The sequence below is a fragment of the Charadrius vociferus genome, unplaced genomic scaffold (assembly GCF_000708025.1).
Source record: "Charadrius vociferus isolate BGI_N301 unplaced genomic scaffold, ASM70802v2 scaffold159, whole genome shotgun sequence".
In the NCBI taxonomy this organism is placed as follows: Eukaryota; Metazoa; Chordata; class Aves; order Charadriiformes; family Charadriidae; genus Charadrius; species Charadrius vociferus.
In genome coordinates, this window is record NW_009649940.1 from 3264735 (window position 1) to 3282767 (window position 18033).

The window sequence follows — 18033 nt, forward strand, 5'->3', positions numbered from 1 at the left end:
GACTTCTAGTGTCACATGTTCCTCCTAAAAATGCTATGTAATGGAGCGTGCAAATACAGAGCACCTGCAGTTGGTGCTTTCCTATACTTTTAATTTTTCAGCCTCCTATATGGTTGTGTCCCAAACCCCACGGCACCAATTAATGAAGTTTAAACTATAATTTGGTAAACAACAGCAATATTTTCATGCCTTTATATTTTGTGCCTCATGCCAATCTTCAGTAAAATTCACTGAAGCACTGACTTGTGGTGAAGATAGTCCCTCAAAGAAGTTGCTGAAATAACCTATCAATTTAAAAGATGCTTTTCTGTTTCCCAGACTGTCTCATGGAAACAGCTACTCGAGGTATTCAGAAAGAGTGCTGTCACGATCATTGCGTGCTTGATATTTGAAAGTGGAATAGGGCTGAATCTTCCCAAGAGAATATGAATGCTTTTGTTTAAGATAACCTAAACACAGAAGTGTCTGATTTCAGTCATTCCTTCTAGCGTGAAAGACAGATACATGTGCTGCAAGACATGTATGGTATTTGGATGTTAGTGCGGAGTTGGCCTAACTCTCCTTATTTCTGAGTCACATACCAAAATCTTCGTGTGATCAAAAGCCACAGAAGATGCATACGGTCTACGGAGGGGATTGGGAGGTCCTGGAGTGATTCACAGACAGTAGCTGACAACAGCTCCCAGAGGACCCATTAATTTCTGGTGGAGCAGGTCTAGCTCATGCCAGCCGTGTTGCTGGATCCCCGAGCAGCCCATTGATTTTGGCTTTAGCGGCTGCTGCTGGCTCATTTCCTTCCATGGCCAGACGTTTGAATTTCTCCTCCTTTTTTGCCAGCACAGTCTTCTGACTGGCGGTGTGATTCAGCGATCAGCTTGGGCCAGCGCTTAACCGTTTCTGCGGGGCCCTGCTTTGGCGTGGAGGAGTTCAAGAAGGGTGTAGGCTGCTGCTGTGCAACTGATGACCCCGTTTAGGAATCCAGATGGATACCTGCAGGAAACGGAATGGCAATGTACTTCAGCCTGTGAGGATAAAATAGGTATTCCTTTCCTACAAATGAGCAAATGGGGCTTTTTGTTGTGACCTTGCAAGAACGTAACTGGAATTGCACGGATCAATTTTCTTAAGACCAAAGGAAGCTAGCAGGAAACCTTGGGAAGCCATCCTTCATGTGTGCAAACCGGAACAAGGCCCAGCAACTGAAGTACTTGAAGGCAAATGGTACAACAATCTACGGTAGCGTAGACCTAGGGAGGAAGAAGGAATTGAGGTAGAAAAAAAAAACCAACTCTGACAGAAAACTTTAACTTTAAAATAAGTAATGTCTCAGGTTTTGCTCATATACATTTTCGTACATCTGTATTTTTATCTTTTTTCCATATATAGAGACATATATACATACATATGCACATATTTTTTATATATATGTATTTAGACACTCATCTAAAGTACCTTTGAGGGATGAAAAATTGCTCAGTGGTGGCAGAATCAGACAGGCAGGCTCCAACTGCTGGCTATACTTGAAATAAGAAATCTTCAAAAGCTATAGCAATGTGAGGCAGTACAAAAATATCAACAGAAAAACAAAAGTGGGTGAGCAGACATGTTGTCTTTTCCAATTTGCTGGCCAGCAGCATACCTGAAGACAGATCTCTTGTGAAAGGGTCCTTCGGTGTTTTGCCTGCCCACTCCTTTCAGGAGAAAGTGGTACAGGGACTCCTGCTTTCTTCACACAAGTAAGGCCAAACGGAGCTTGAAACTATTCGTCTCATCTGCATCCTGACCTGCCTTTTTCCTGCCTTCAAGCAGTAAAACAGAAGAGTACAAGTGAGCTATAGCTTGAAATTTGGAGACCCTTAGGCACTGGATAAGCATGGGACAAACCACTGTTAATGGCACAATTATCACTCCCAGTCACAGAAGATAATCCTTTGCTTAGCTTTTAAAAGCCACTACTGTGTGTCACTCACAAAAAAAAAAAGGGAAAAAAAGAAAAAAAAAAAAAGATAATAAATCCATCCATTCAGACCTGTGTTGTAAAAACTCCAGTGTGGTTGAGCAATGCTTACAGAATAAAAACGGTGAGCTAAAGAAAGAAGACTTATTTAATAGCTGGGGACAAGGTTTCAGCTCATAAGACTCCCTACGGTAATAGCAAGCCCAGAGGAGAGTGGTTTTTGACAACAGCAATTTCTGAGACATCTTGTGCAAACCAGAAGCACACAAAGAGTGCTTAAGATAAAGGGAATAAAGACATCCCAAAGCTGCACACCAGGAGGAAAAAAAATAAAAAATGTTTCTAGCTATTTCAGGCCTGGAAATGAAATGCTTGATCTCTAAAGGTGTTAATGAAGCAAAAAGGAAATGTGAGGCAAACTTAAATGAAAGGCAGAAGCTTTCCTAAGCATTAGCTATATAATCTGAACACTAAAAATACTGTTATCTCTTCCAAATCTTTCATAGTTACCAGAATGCAAGCAGATACTTCTAAAGAATAGAGTCAATTCAAAACTGAAATAGTAATAGCAACTTGAAAATAAACATTTTTAAGGCACTGAATCTCAGTATGATCGGTTGATGTTTGAAGTACAGGCTTTTTATTTTAATGGCGTTTTAGGTTAATGGGCATCGGGTAAGTTGAAGGGATAGCGATGGCAGAGAGCTGTACAACTGTGAGAGCGATAAGGGGGTTTCTGTGAGAGCGAGGTGATACAGATCTCCAATTGGGTTCATTACGGACTAAATTGATGTGAAAATTTAACATTCAAAGCGCTTCACTTTGCATGTTCTAGGTTCTATCTACCCTACTTTGAAAGGTGAAGTTGCAGAAAAGAGATGTGAAGTAGTTTTGCTATGGGCACGGTGGGAATAAGAGAGAAACTGGCGCAGCTTTTAATGGCTTTCAAACTTGCAAATTTTTTCCTGGCTTTACTGTTAGTGGCACCCAAGTTAGTTGGGTTAAAACTCAGTTATATTGGTTCTGTCCACAGGAGCTAGAACGATGCCTTTGCTTGTATCACGGTAATACGATTGAGATGAAGACAAACCATTTCTCTCTGTTATGCGTACACACACAGGCAGGAATTAACATCTGGTTCTGTAGTGCACAGCAGGTATAACCTACATGGCACTCTTTCTTCATTAGATATCAGTTTGTAAATAGGATTTCCCTGCATTACACCAATTTTAAACAAATTAAAAACAAAAAAAAAACCAAAAAACCTCAAAGCAACAAACAAACCAGGGTAGTGATTGAAGCTGATAGAAGTGAGGAATCTGCTACTCTATGTTTATATGCTTATTACTCAGCCATTGATTTTTGGGGAGGACAACCATTATCAACTCCGGTGGAGTTTTATTTAAAGACTTTTAACTCATATTTCTGGAAACTGGGTGATATATAAAGCTGGTGGATGGTTTGAATCCTTCTCAATGATTTATTGTAATGTAACATTCGCTGCAATAAACTATGCCCTCAATTAGACCTGAGCAACTCCATTAACTTTAATTATATCACGGTTGTAACTGAGAGTATAATTTGGCCCTCTGGGATTAGAATATACAATTAAAGCTCCACAGGGTAGAACAGGCAGAAGAAATTTGCCCTTCAGTTAGAGCTGTCAGAGAAATTATAGGTTGTTTTAGTTATTCTCTCCAACCTTAACAAATCCTATTAATGACGTAGTTGCAGTATGTAGTTTCCAGTATATGGTGGTTGGTAGAACAAACCCTGTTTATGTTGTTTTTTCTCTTGCTATCATGCAGGTGAACAGAGATCAGCAATTAAAGCTCTTGGGCACTGAGTTTTTGCTCAGGAAATAGGAGAGCAGAAGCTGAGTAAACAAGATGAGTGCATTTGCAGCAGCTGGCTCTGTGCTCTACAGAAATTGGCAATTGCCAGTCAGGACCAAGCCCAGGCAGAGGATGCGGAGGGCTTGGAATCGAGGGACTAGGGAGTAATTTTTGCTTATTTGACATAATACCATAGCAACAAGCTGTTATGTTGCAGAAGGTAAAGCAAGCAAAGAGCTGTGGGCAGATCCCTGTGATAAGAATGAACTGGTTTTTCATCCAAAGTGCTGTAGTAGAAGGCAAAGAGTTGACAGTGTTATTAAGCCCTATTGATAGACCATTCAACTCCTTTAAAAATGTGACTGAGAAAAATTAGCTTAGATCATAAAAATGAGAGAGAATTTCTGTTTTGCATTTCTTATTTCCAGAGAGAGACGTCAGAGGGACCTTTACCCAGTATGTAGGGTTATTTTCATGTTTGCTTTCGGTTCATCTTCCTAAGATAAATGGGTTTGTTTGTCAGTATTCACATCTGGTGGATTTCAAGGGCTTGAAATCAGCAAAAGATAAACTGCGAGGGCATTGGAAGTTGAAGTTCCTATGGAAAGGCTGCAGGACAGTCAGGGAGCATCAGCTAAAACAAGCCACTAAGCGCTCAGGCTCTGTTAAACCCCAAATGGTTGTGCCCAGGAGACATCAGACCCCATCTTGTTCCTACAGGTTTGGCACTTGAGTTTTGTAATACCTTCCATGGCAACCTGAGCTCAGCCTCAGACCAAGAGCCCCAAAGCTCCAGCAGTTTTCACATCAGAAAAATTCCTCGATGAGGGATCTTTGCGTTGGGTCTGATTTTCGACTCTTGACACAGCCAGCAGGGGCAGGTCCGCAGTGTTGCTCTCATTGCTTAGTCCACACACTTCACGCCCAGATCCCACTGCCGTGCATCTACAAGGACGCGTGTAAAGAATTCCCTTCTGTACCCAAACACAGCAGTCTGGGTACTTTAGGAGCAAAATGTTTTCAGTATTGGTAGCTAACTCCTGTACTGAAAGCCGTTAAGTTTTCATACTATGCGATTTGTGTGTACCTACTACCCTTGAGTTTTAGGCTCTCCTCAAATCAGTTCCAAGTTTAGCTGAAGCCCTGCTAAAATGAGTAGCAAAGTTCAGCTCCCTGTGCCATCCTCTTTTCAGTCTTCTCTGACTCGGGAAAATGCACTGCACCACTTGTATTTAAGACATAGACTCAGGAGTTTCTGAAGGGTCCGATTGCCTTATAAGCATATTTAGATCTGAGTCTAAGACATGAGAGGAAGCCTAAAACAATGAGGAGACTGAAGAAAGTAATATCTAAGTTAGAGAAAAACCTCACAAAACCATCTAAAACATGAATACCTTGACTATATAGAAAACGTATGTGATATTGGAAGCAATAGGAAAAAGGATTTATTTAGGACTACAAGTTCCATCTATTGGTTTAAATTTATGGGATGGAAAGGAAACAAAGGGAAAAGAGAAATTTTGATGAGGAAAGGAAAAACTTTTTGAAATCAGTGAGTATATGGAAACCTTTCAGTTATTATGTTTAACAGAATTGGCCTGAAAAATTGCGATGAAAAAGACCATTTGTAAAATTTGAAATGATCTGTGAAAATAGCACTGTGCTACATAAACACCTAGGAAATCCAGGTTCGTTTTTGCCAGAATAGGGCCCAATTTATTTCTCCTTTCCTTCCATTTTTCAATTTTAGTTTTTTAAAATCTATCTTAATGCATTAAAAAATAGCTACAAAAGGCACATTCAATATCTTCGCCTGTTTAGCTGAGTGAATTATTCGCTGTAACACACGTACATTTTTTACATTCTTACTAGAATAGCTGAATAAGTAACTTGTCATTACCAACTTCCCCTATTTTCTTAAAGTTTATCTACTATTAACTATTTAACTGGAATAGGAAATAGATTTGTACTTCTCATAACTTTGTATTAAAAGTCCCAACTACTTCTTTAGACCATTTTTCTCTTCTTTTTATAAGCAAGCTTTTTTTCTGAATTTGATACGCTCTCATTCCTATACTCCTTTGAGACAATGGCAAATACCCACTCATTTCAAAAGACCTGTTGTTTAAACATTTAGCTGGCTTATATTTTTGGTACTGGGTATCGTATTGTGAAACTGCTTCGTAATTCTGCAACTGGCTTCCTTAGGACTGTTGTCTGTTTTGTTTCCCTAGACAGGGGACTGGGCGCTGCATCCCGTGGTGACCGACACTGTAGCTGTGCGCTGCTGGAGAACGAGAGACATGGAGAACGGTTTGAGTATGCCTCCTTCTAATTGCAATTGATACCCTCTAGTTCACGTGTTGAAAGGGACGGGGACTTCTCTACGCTACCTGTAATTTTGTGAGATGGCTGACTACTCCAAACTGAAGTGCAAAGCTGAAAAAAAACCCCACAAACCTCATAATTAAGGTACGCGTGCTTAATAGCATTTTGTGGATGGGATTCTCCACCGTCTTGTACTTGCTGGCTGCGTAAAACTGTGAAAATGGAAGGGGTTGTATTCCCTGGGTATAAATTACTATCCAGGCTGAAAACACTGGCTGTTTGCATCCTGTAACATCACTTGCATCATGAGGGAATATTTGCTGTGGATATTTGGGTACACAGGAGCCTTTCCCCAACCTCGCAGGAGACCGGCGCACCATGGCTAAAATTAGCAAATGTTGAATGCTGCTTGCATAGCACTGCTTGCGAAAGACTAATATTTAAAGACAAGAGTAAGCAAGTGAATGTAATATCTATATTATTTTAAAGATGCTTTCTTGGACTGGACACAGCCTTACAAAGCCAGGTCAAGGAATATTTGGCAGAAGAAATGCCCTTGGCAGTGTCATGTGGCCTTGTGATTCTTGCTCTCTTTATTGTGACCTTTGCTGATTTTGAAGTCCCTTGCTAGCTGTTCGATGGCCGCTGCTAGCTTGCTTATTTGTAAGACTTTTGGGAGAGAGAATCATACCTGTATATAAAAAAACAACCAAAGTCCAGAAAACCAAAACTAAATCATTTGGTTCCTAAAAATAAAGCCTTGAATGTGATCTTTTCAAACAGTGTTAGAAATAATTTCTCTTTCTAAATGTTCAAAAATGTCACTACTTTAAAATGTATAATGAGATAAGCTGTCAGGAAATTGAATACTGTTTCTTTTCCTTGGAAAATTCTCTTTGTTCTTTTTTCATTACATTTTGTTCTAGGTTAATGATATCCTTGCAATAGATTGGTAGAGTGGTATGCATATTCCTCAACATGGGTGGGGAATCAGATAGCCAATTACTTAAATGAAATAACAGTGGAATTAGTAGCTTAGATGAAAACCAGATTATCATAATATATAAATTACATGACCACATCAGAGTGCATGGTGCTGAATAGCTGTTTGGATTTGCTATCAGGTTCTGAGACATTCTGTGTAAAACGCTGATTTCTGCTTGGCTGCTTACCGCAATGCTTGCATAAAGGGCAAGGAGAGGAACACAGAGTACTCCCCTGTTCAGAGCACTACGTTTCTAATTTTGTGGTCTTTTCTTGGATGTGACGCCTAGAGTAGGACAGATTACGTTACTGGTTAACGATCTGCAGAATGATACGCAGTGCTCTTTCTGCCACTCTCCTTTCTGATGCTTAACAACTCTATACACAAAACTGGGACAAGAATTTAACCTGCTCTTTGCCATCCGTCAGATCACCACGAAGTGCATTTATTGAGGGGAGGAAGATTTGACAGGGGAAAAAAGGAAGTGGTAGTAATTGTAGACAAGCCAGGTGCAAGCTGGCAGCCTAAATGCATGCAACTCATGCCTAAGTGTGTGTAAAAGCTTCTCTACAGGCATATTGGGTGGTCAGATCCTCACCCCAATTATATGGCTTGGAATCAGAAATATATCCACTTTCTTCCCTGAATTTACTCCAGATTCATGCAAGCGTAACTGAGATAAAATAATTAATGATAGACTGTTAGGATCTTTCTTTTTTCATTGCAGCTGGGAGCCAACACGTAAGTTGGCTCATATTGGATGAATGAGACTGTGTGAGTAGCCTGTGCTGGTTAGTAGCAATGAAAGGGCTCTGTGCTTATTTAATTATCTGGCTCTTTTCTAAGAGACCGATTTCAGCAGTGTGCCTGTACCTAGTAATATAGTTTGATTTCTCAGCTCTTCCTCGAAACTGCAATTTGTGGCAATTTTTTCCTTCTAACAAAAACTTTATTGCTGCACAGAGTATGTGTGTTTGCTGCCTCGCTGCTCTCTGGTATTTAGCCTGTCACAGGAAGGTGGTATTTATCAGACTGTAACAGCTTCAAGGCTCCGTCTAGGTGGAGGGGCAAATGTGATCTGTATTAAGCCTTAAGATAAGGTTTGCTAATTATTTTTCCCTTGGAAATCATGTTGATAGGCATGTGGCATGTGCTCGATTTCCATCCTGACGTGGATGCTGGATGCAGCCGAGCTGGAATACATCTGAGACTGGGAGACGGTGAGTGATGCCAGGCCGCATACCTCAGACACAGTCTTAGACCTACAGAGACTTGTGATATTCCTCTTGGCCTGCACAGTCTGGTTTTGCCTTTGCCCTGTTCAGCAGTTCTCTACTAGTCCTCTGTCCTGCTCATATGCTTTAATTCTTTTGACTTGCTAATTCAGACCAGCTGATAAAGAGTATTTTTTTTCAGCATAGCCTTGTCACTGTAGGGGCGTCAGCTCCTATTTGTGTATTCAATTTTCATCTCTACAGATACTCGTTTGACTTCAATTCTCTTGTAACGTGTAAAAGCATAAGAAAGTCCTTGTTGGATCAGATCAGTGGTCCATCCAGCTCTCTGACAGTGGACAAAGAGATGCTGTTTAGGAAGGTCACGTGAGCCTGACATCTCTTTGCAGATTGTTCCTCTCACATCAGCATTCCCAGGTGTTGGATTAGGGACACTAGGAGATACATCCAGGCCCATTTCTTACAGTATCTATTTGTGGACCTCTTGTCCCTACATCTACCCACTCCCCTTTTGAACCTCCTGATACTATTTACCTTCACAGCCTTCTCTGACAACAAATCCTACAAATTCACTACCCACTTTGTAAAAACTATTTCCTTCATTTAGTTGTGAACTGACCTCTCGCTAGCTTCAGTGAGTGACTGCCTACTGCCAGAACTGCAGGATTTGGTTGGTAAGTTTTACATTCCATTTATCTTGTATGAACTTGCAAAAGTTGATCATGTTCCCTTTCAGCCCTCTTCTCTCCAAACTGAGACGTAGTCTTTTTAGTGTCTCATAAAGCAACTGTTTCATACTTTCCTTTGCTTTAGTAGCTCTTCTCTGTACTGCCTTTAACTCCACTATGCCCTTATGATGCTGTTACTCAAAGGGAGGAGGCGCTGCCCTTTACATAGCAACTAAACAGCATGTCTGTTCAATTCAAGTGATGTTTCTTCTTGTATTTGGGAGCGTAAGTTACAAAGTTACTGTTATTTACTAACAAGTGTGTGTTGTCTCTTTCTTTTTTTTTCCCCTACAACAAAACGTTTTAATTATAGTTTGAAACTTGATTGTAGAGGTATCACAGTAAGTGTAGATAGTGTTGGGGATCTCCCTTATATACCCAGCCTTAAATTCTATGCAATTCAGTTTCTTAATTTTGTGTATAAACTGTATATTTCAACCCTTTACTTGGAGTCTGAGCGCTCATCAAATATTTTACACTCAATTGTAGTCCACAATTAGCAAAACTGCAGGTAAGCTGCACTGTTAGCCCTGTCTAGCATCCGTGCCTTTCCTGTCTCATGCTTTTTCTCCTGTGTAGCAATATAAAGACAGTTCTTTAGTTTTATCAGCTGTGTTTCCTGTGGTCATTTCTCTTTACAGAGTCAACTCTTGCCTCCACTGAAAGATTTGGGAAGAAGGGAAAGATGTTGTTTGGAAATTCAGCGTCCCTGAAATGGTGAGAGTCCAGACCCTGTATAAAGTATTTTTCTGTGGTGTTTTGCTTGTCTATTCACAACAATTTTGTCTTTCCTTGTAAGTATCTCCAAATGGGCCTCAGCAGCGTATTTCATATGTTGGGTTTTGTCTGTAGTAGACTTGTTGCATCCCTTTTAAACAGAGCTGGAAACTTCAGGTAGACTTATTGCCATATGTACACGGGCTGATTTTTGCAAGCTTTTTCTTCGGCCCTGCAGCTTTGTATTCCTCTCTTTAAGCAGCAATATGCTTGATTGTTTAGTCAGATGAGGCATTTGCTTTATTATGATTGCTTCTTTTGGACCAGAGGCAGCCTGAAGCAGCAATGCAAAACAGCTTGTTACAATTTGACTATTTTATCTCCCAAAGGAAGAAAGTGTGCTCCATCATTAAAAATAACAGTACTGGCCTTTTTCCAAACCAAAATATAGCAGTGATCATGAACTAATGTTGAGAAAGGATAACAGAAGCAGTTTTTGCATGAGCGCTTGTAGTGTCGTGAGCAAAATTTGGTACAGCGGACATGAGAGAGATTAAAACCTGAATGTGTTTCAAAATGGTGCGCAGAGGCATTTAGTGCAGCAGTTATTTAGACATGTTTACTGAATAGTTCACGGGGCACACAGCGTTGCAACGAAAGAGAAGAAGCACTAGTGCATTGAACTGTCTCAGAAGGTAGATCTTGGTAAAGAACCTGTAGCTAAGGTACAGGAATAAAGGTTGAAGAATAAAGAACAAAGCCAAATAAAAGCCAGAAAGGGCAAAAAGAAGGAAGGATGGAAGGAAGGAAGCAAAAGGAAGGAAGCAAAAAGAAAGTAGACGGAGCCTGACAGGACCGGAAGAATTGGGATACAGCATTAAAACTGGCAATCTGGGTCTAAAGGAGGAAGAAAGGAAAAATAATAAGAGAGAATATTTGTGAAATAGGAATAAAAACTTGGACTGTTGTGGAAGGGTCAGAGGGAGTGATAAGTATTTGAAAGTGTCTGTATGAATGCAAGATGCGTGATGAAGAATAAGAGACTAGAAATACACAGAGAATATTGGCATCATTAATATAACTGGAATGGAGAGAGGAAGCAAAAATCTGTTAGGGATAAATAGTGTAAGATAATATATAGATCATGCAGAAGGGAACAGATGGGAGAGAAGGTTTGGAAATAAATAAAACTGAGGATTATGGGACAGCACGTAATTGCTTAGAAAAATGTGTGCATGCTTAGAAACTCTGCTTAACTTTAGCTCCTACCATCTGTAAGAGTGGTTTTCCAGTTGTTGAATGGGTTTCTGGTACATCTAAGTAGAATGGTTTGGAGAATATTTTTCACTGCAAAAGAAATACCTCGAAAAAACTACAGCCATCCCCCCAGGTGCAGTGGTATTTCTAATCTGGCAGTCCTGTCCTCTGTGTCTGCTGAATTGCCCAGGGAGTCGTGGCACCCCCAGTTTATCAGAGGGCAGGCGAGTGACTCGCAAATAGCAGACCACTGACTCTGCTGAAGGTCCTGGTGAGGAACACACACGTGGGAAGAACCTGTGGACTGTCATGCGAGCTGAAGTCCAGCTGAGGAGTTTACGAGGAAAAAAAGGACATGAGGTTTTTTATTGTAGTGCTTCTATGGTGGTTTTTCAGTATCCAGGTACCCTACTTGTATGATAATATTTCAGAATGAAAGCAATTTGTTTCTCAAGTAGTCAGTTTTTAGAAAATACTGAAGCAAGCATTCAAAAAAGCATTGGAAGTTGCTTGGAAAAAAATACAAATCTATCTATGAAAATGTAGTCACATCTAATTGAAAGGAACTTTCTTTTTGAAATTGAAGTTTAATGTTGATTAATCATACCTGAGTGACTGCTGAGCTGCCTTGAACCCTTTCCGTTTCAAGGTAAAGTAACTCAGGTTAAAAATCTGTCATTGAATCAGATCTTTAAACAAGAAAGGGAAGAAAGTTCCAGATGATATTCAGAGTGCTGGACCTCAGTCGTCACCGAAGGATTTATTAGTTTGGGTGGAGCACAGTGCAATGCATTTCAAGACACAGTTATAGGTCTGAATTCTCCATCTGACCCTTAGGTCCCTGTTCCAACTGTAACCCCCCTAATCCTGCCCCTAAGCCACGTCTTCAGAGTTGGAGGAATTGCTCCCCCCGCACATTCCTGGTGCAGCTGGGCTCATCCCAGTTGCATGGGAGTGGACTGGCAGTGTGGCTGCTGGGAGGACTGTGATGCCACCTGCCCTGGGGGGCTGCTACTGCCAGAGCTGGTCCCTTGACCCCTTTACTGTGCCCGGCTGCCACCTCAGGCTTGGCAGACCTCCACACCAGCCCCAAAGGGATGGGAACATGAGGCCAAGTGCGGGCCACAGGTACCAAGGATGAGTCAGGAGCTGACAGAAAGGCCAGGGTTCAAGTAGGGATTTAATATACAGTGGTGGTAGATCAGTCTTGCATCCAGAATCAGGAAGGGCTTGTGTTGTACAGTGTTCTGAGGGCTTATCTTCATGGGTCATCTCTGGTCCGCAGACCTTCCTTCCCACACCTTATTCCCTTTCTCCCCGCCCCTGTTGCAGCCTTGTTTCATCTTCTTCCCACCCAGTTTTGTAGTATTTGCAGTTCTGCTGTTTCTGAATTATCCCCCCTCACTTGCTTCATCTGATTGAATAACTGAAATTTGACTTTGTAGGGTTTTTTCATTTTCATCTTTCATGCCTGTGGCTTTGCATCCTTGGTTAGGCAGTGCAGTTTTACTCTGTGTCTGCAGTTGCTAATGTTTCTGCCAGGTTAATGTAATGCTTGGTATTTATGTGGTATTTTTCTCAGTGTATTGAGGAATGAGTGTACATAACACGAATCTTTTAAAAAATCCAATATTCTCTGTATTGCCAAGGCTGCAACAATCATTTTAGTGCTTACAACTTCTTATTTTTAGTACTGAAATAGGCATATTTGTGGTAGATGCTATGTCCTCTTGCCAAGAAAAATGACAAACAATATTCTCATCTTTTTCCCTGTCTTTTATTTTTTTCCTTCCGAGGAGCCATATTTAGCAAATTGTTTGACCATTACGACTCAAATAAGGTTTTACCTTTTGTAGGTTTTAGGTTGTCTAGTTAGGCATACTATTTTCTGGGGAATTTCAGCTGCTAGAGAATGTTTCAGGCTCTAAACACAACAAAACAAAGACATATTTTCTATATCTTGAGAATACTGTAACTCTCCAACAATCTTAAAATAATTGTTGCACCTCATATTTTCAAGTAACTGGCAGGAACAGTAATCTTCTACAGCTTAGTACACTCTATTAAAAATGAGTAATATACATATTGATCATAATGCTTCTCTTAGCTGATGAGGCATCTCTTGGGGATGAAACCACAGTACCATATGGCTTTAATGTACTCGATATAGTTCTCCAAATAACCACTATAAATTATATTTCAGAATTATGCTGGACAGCAATAGAGTTAGTCTTCCAAACTGTCAATAATATATCATGACTGTAGATAGGAAATTGATTATGCACAGGATGCAGTATTTAAATAATTAACAGCTAACCAATCTGTTTTGTAGCTGTGGTTTGCGACACTTTGAATTACACCAATTTTAACTTTAACATCCCATGATAAAATGGGTGAGTAATGCACCCAGCTAATTGAAACTGATATAGGAAGCAGAACACGCTATTTCTCTAGCAGTGGAGCTAGTGTAATGCAATACAGTTTCCTCAAACAGAATGAGATCCAGCATCTTATTGCAATTTCAAATGTAAATTGTAAATGGAAACATTCTTCTGAATATGAAAGAAGTTTACTGCCCGATTCTGGCAAAGGGTGATGTAATAAATAGCTTAATTGAAATTTAAGGCAAAGCTAAAGGCATGGCTTGGCTTGCCAGGATTATATTATATATTTTTCCCTCAAATGTTTATTTGTCAACAAGTAAATCATTAACACAAATCAATTTCAATCCTAATCTGGAACAAAACCCACTCCGTTAAATAAGCAGTATTACCTGTTAAACACTAACAACAATATTGTTGTTTCTGACATTACCAGCTGGCAGAAAACACGATGGCCTTTTAAAAATCTAAACCTGGAGGGAATAATTCAGAGACCTAGTCATCAAGTTTAGCATACGTGCAATATCTAGACCCAAAGATCCATTTCTGGCAACGCTGACTCTGCCCTTCCTCCTTCAAAAGGTAAGGAAACTGGATAACACGCAAACATCTTTGCTCTGCCTCATGATTAAAGATCCCATGGCATTTTCTTGGGGTAGAAGTTCAGCATTTTGATGAACATACTGCTGGCCAAAATCCTCTCTCCTTCCACCTTTTTAACAGTCCTCTTTTTGCAGATTTTCAATATGGCTGGAGCCGATATTGCATAGATGCTGCATTCCAGGGCTGGCCTGACAGCAAAAATTCTGAGTAGGGGATAAAAAAGAATAAACAAAAAAGGTGGGATTTATGCAGAAGAATTTTTTTTTTCCTTCCAGGAATACACAGAGACCTTTGCAGTTTTTCTTGGGAAGTGAAAGAGGTACTGCTTTAGCATAATCAGTAGCCCAAATTATGAATATAAGAAAAGCTTCTTGAAGCTGGGTTTTCACAAGATAGGTAGCTACTGCAGCGTTGCAGTCAGCTGGGCTCAGGTTTTCTCTTCAGACTCTTTTTGGTGTAAATAACTATTTGGGGGATCGGAGAGAGAAAGTGCAACTGGTAGAGTTATGTTTCAGACGTTAAGTAGGTTGTCAATCATTACTTTCTCATAGGTACAAAAGTCAGCTGTGGCTGTTCTCAGGAAGGTGTGCCTCGAAGATTTGCTGAGCTCATCCGAATAACAAGGTCTCAGTAAGTTGAAAATAAGATCTAATTGTGTATAGATTTAAGAAGCAGAACAAGACACAGTCAATGCAGGAATTTAAAGATGAACGTTCTACTTCTGCTTTTCAAATCTTTTTACAAGTGTAGTACAAAACCCTCACATGAGGCCTTGGTGTTAGTGAAGAACTATCAAGTAATATGTGACCATCACTAAACTCAGGTGTAAAGGGAAAGTTCTCTTTTTCCCTTCTCCTTGTCATCCTGTTGCAACTTTGTCTTCTACAGTGTATTCAGTGCCATCGGTGAGGGTTAGAAGTGCTCTAATGGCACCGTCAGTGACTTCATTGTTTCTTTCTGAAGGCTGCCAGTTTCTGGAATATTGAGACAGATGCCCATTATTATTCTGGAGTAAATTTTGGAATTGGACCTTGGGGTGGAGAGGAAAACCTGATCCAGTGAATCCATGAGGGGAATAAGTCTTACCTGCCCCCAATACATTTTCTACTCCTAACGTGATGTAAAACAAACATACATCTATTCCTTTTCGGTCTCTTGCTTATGGCAGCTATTTAAAATATTAGATAATGTTTTAGATATCTATATGTGTGTGTGTTGGGTGGCAGAATTGCATTAGAACAGAAATACAATGATAAAAATAAATTATCCTCATTCTACACATGGTCACAATCAGTATTCTCCAACTTTGCCCTCTCTAATGTTACAGTACTTGTTGTAGCACGGAATTTAAAGTAAGTTTATAGTGTATAAATGTCATGCATGTGATGCTACGATCTGTGCTAGCTACCCTCATGGATAGTTTACTGCATCTCCCTCCTGATATATCAAACAGATTGTGGAAGATTTGAGGCATTCAAGACTTGCTTGGCAAACCCCTGGAAAATTGCAAGTTTTACTGTTTTAATGGTGTACAGACCTCTGTCTCCTCACCAAAAACACAATATTTTACAACATCCAGGATTCATGAGATCACACATATTTTCCCCAAAGCTGATGAATTACAGGTTACCTCTTTGAGTTGGAAACCAGCAGTGAAGAACAGAACCAGATCCAAATGGCACAAAAGGTAAGAAGTAGTAAACATTGGCACTCATCACTTTTTCATAGGCGTAACGGTCAACTGTGGCTGCTCTCAGGAAGGTGCGCCTCAAAGATTTGCTGAGCTCACTCAAATAACACGTCAAGGTCTCAGCAAGTTGAAGCAGAGCTCTAATTGCATAGAGCAGAGGAAACGGAGAAAGAATCAGATATGTTCACTTTAGTCAATTTGGATTAAAGCACGCTTTTGTTGCTGCCACGTATTCTGTGTTAGTGGGAAGTGCCTGACTACTTGTGTGAGCCATGCTGTTCTCTGCAACGTGCTGATTATGTCCTACTTTTACTCATTTTCTTTCCCTTTCCTTGCTAGGCCATTTGGTCAGTAAGGCTACCAGAATCCCAGTCCTCAGAAGCTCTGTGCATGGGCCAGGGCTGTTTGCAGCATGCCTTGCTGTCCTTGTCTCCCATCACCCACAGTCCTGGCCTGCATTTCTCAGTTTTCTTTCCACGGCAGCCAGGACAGGGAGGTCAGGGAGATGATGCACCGTAAGTTTTCCCCTAGTATGAAGTCAGGAAATGCTTCTGGCTAGGTATTAATCACTATACGTTAGTCATAGCCAAAGGAATCATCCTTTTCTCACTTAGAGTGCTCCTAAAAAGTTCCTTTTGTCCCACAGTAACAGCAATCTGAAGAACTATTAAGCAGCAAATGCACGCAACCACTCACAAAACCAGTCTGAATGATCCCATCCCACAGATTCCTGGTGCCTTCTGGCTCCTCCAAGTCTGGGTGATAGAGCTTACAGCCCAGACTGTCTCTGTGCTTTTCCAGTGAGGAGCACACTTTTAGGACTAATAAAGGATGAGCAAATGAATAATCCATGTATTGAAGTTGTATAAAGGACAAATATACTGAATATAAGTCATCTCAGTAGTATTTGATATGCAAATCCAAATTATCTCCCATTTTTTTCTCTTCATAGAGCTCCTCTTTTGCCTGAGGTACTACTGCTCATTGCCTCTTCTATGCAGGAACATCTACTAATCTAATAAAATGTGTTGGTAATGGGCATTACACTTTGCACCAGAAATATGAATGTATTTCTTTAACACCCATGGCATAGGAATCAATTACCTGCAGTTTTCAGGAGAGCATCAAAATCTTACTTGCTATTCTTGACATTATGACCATGCTACAATGTTTTAGCTGTTTTCTATATTCCCTTCATCTCTCCCTCTCTGTGTTTGTGTATTTCACGGACTCATCCCAGTGAACATTCTGAGCTACTGGCATTAAAAATAATAATCATTACACTGAGTTAGACTGTGAATATCCAAAAACTTTCAAGTGTGAACGAAATGGGCCATTTGAATAGGGGTTTTCAGAATGATATAGCACAGGATTTTTCCAAAACAAGTAAAGACCAAAAATTTCTCACCAGCTATTCTTTTTTTCACATCATATATGAAATTCAGAGTATGATTTGTTCCTTTAAATTACAACAAGGCCCTGGGCATCCGGATCTAACTTTGATATCAGCTGTAGTTTGAGCAGATGATTGGATTACACGAATTCCTGAAGTCCCTTCCAGTCTAAATTACTCTGTGAGTTATTCAGTTAGCTTCGTGCAATGCAAAGACAGAGACCACCTAATAGATTTGCTCAATACACTATTTGTGAGTAAGAAACAAATCAAAGAAAAGGTGTAACATGGGGGCTAAAAACAAAATTAATTTCAGCTTGTGATTCCAGCACAAAGTGCTCTAATCTCTTTATTTAACACTAGAACATGAGTGAAATCAATTCTTGAGTAGAACTTTGCAACTCCTTACAATAATGCTCCATGAAAGTTGATGGGGGAACAAGTGAAAGAAAACACTGTATCCCCCTCAAACTGCCACGATATTTGGTGTATAGTAGTTAATCGAGTATGAGATTTGGCTACATGAACATCATTACTTTTCCAAAAAGCTGCTGAAGGATTTGTAATGACCACTAGGAGCTAGGATTCAAAGATTTGAGTTTCTTCTACAGTCTCAGCCCGGTGCTGTTGGCATCATGCAAGAGCCTTAGTTCAGTAGTAACTCAGACAGACAAGGGCTACCAGTACTATTTCCTTCAGCACATGCACTCAGTTTTCCTTGGAGGATCTCCTATTCAAATTCAGACTTGGCTCAGCACTGCTTAACTTGGGAGGTCTGACTGGCTCGTAACACAAAATGATGTGGCTACAAGCCACTATATTCATTTGGTCTCCATATATTTGGATTCACCTTCCGTTAATCACATATATTTGATTATGATTCATTAGGCACTTCAAGAACATCGTCTGACGGAGAAGTCATTT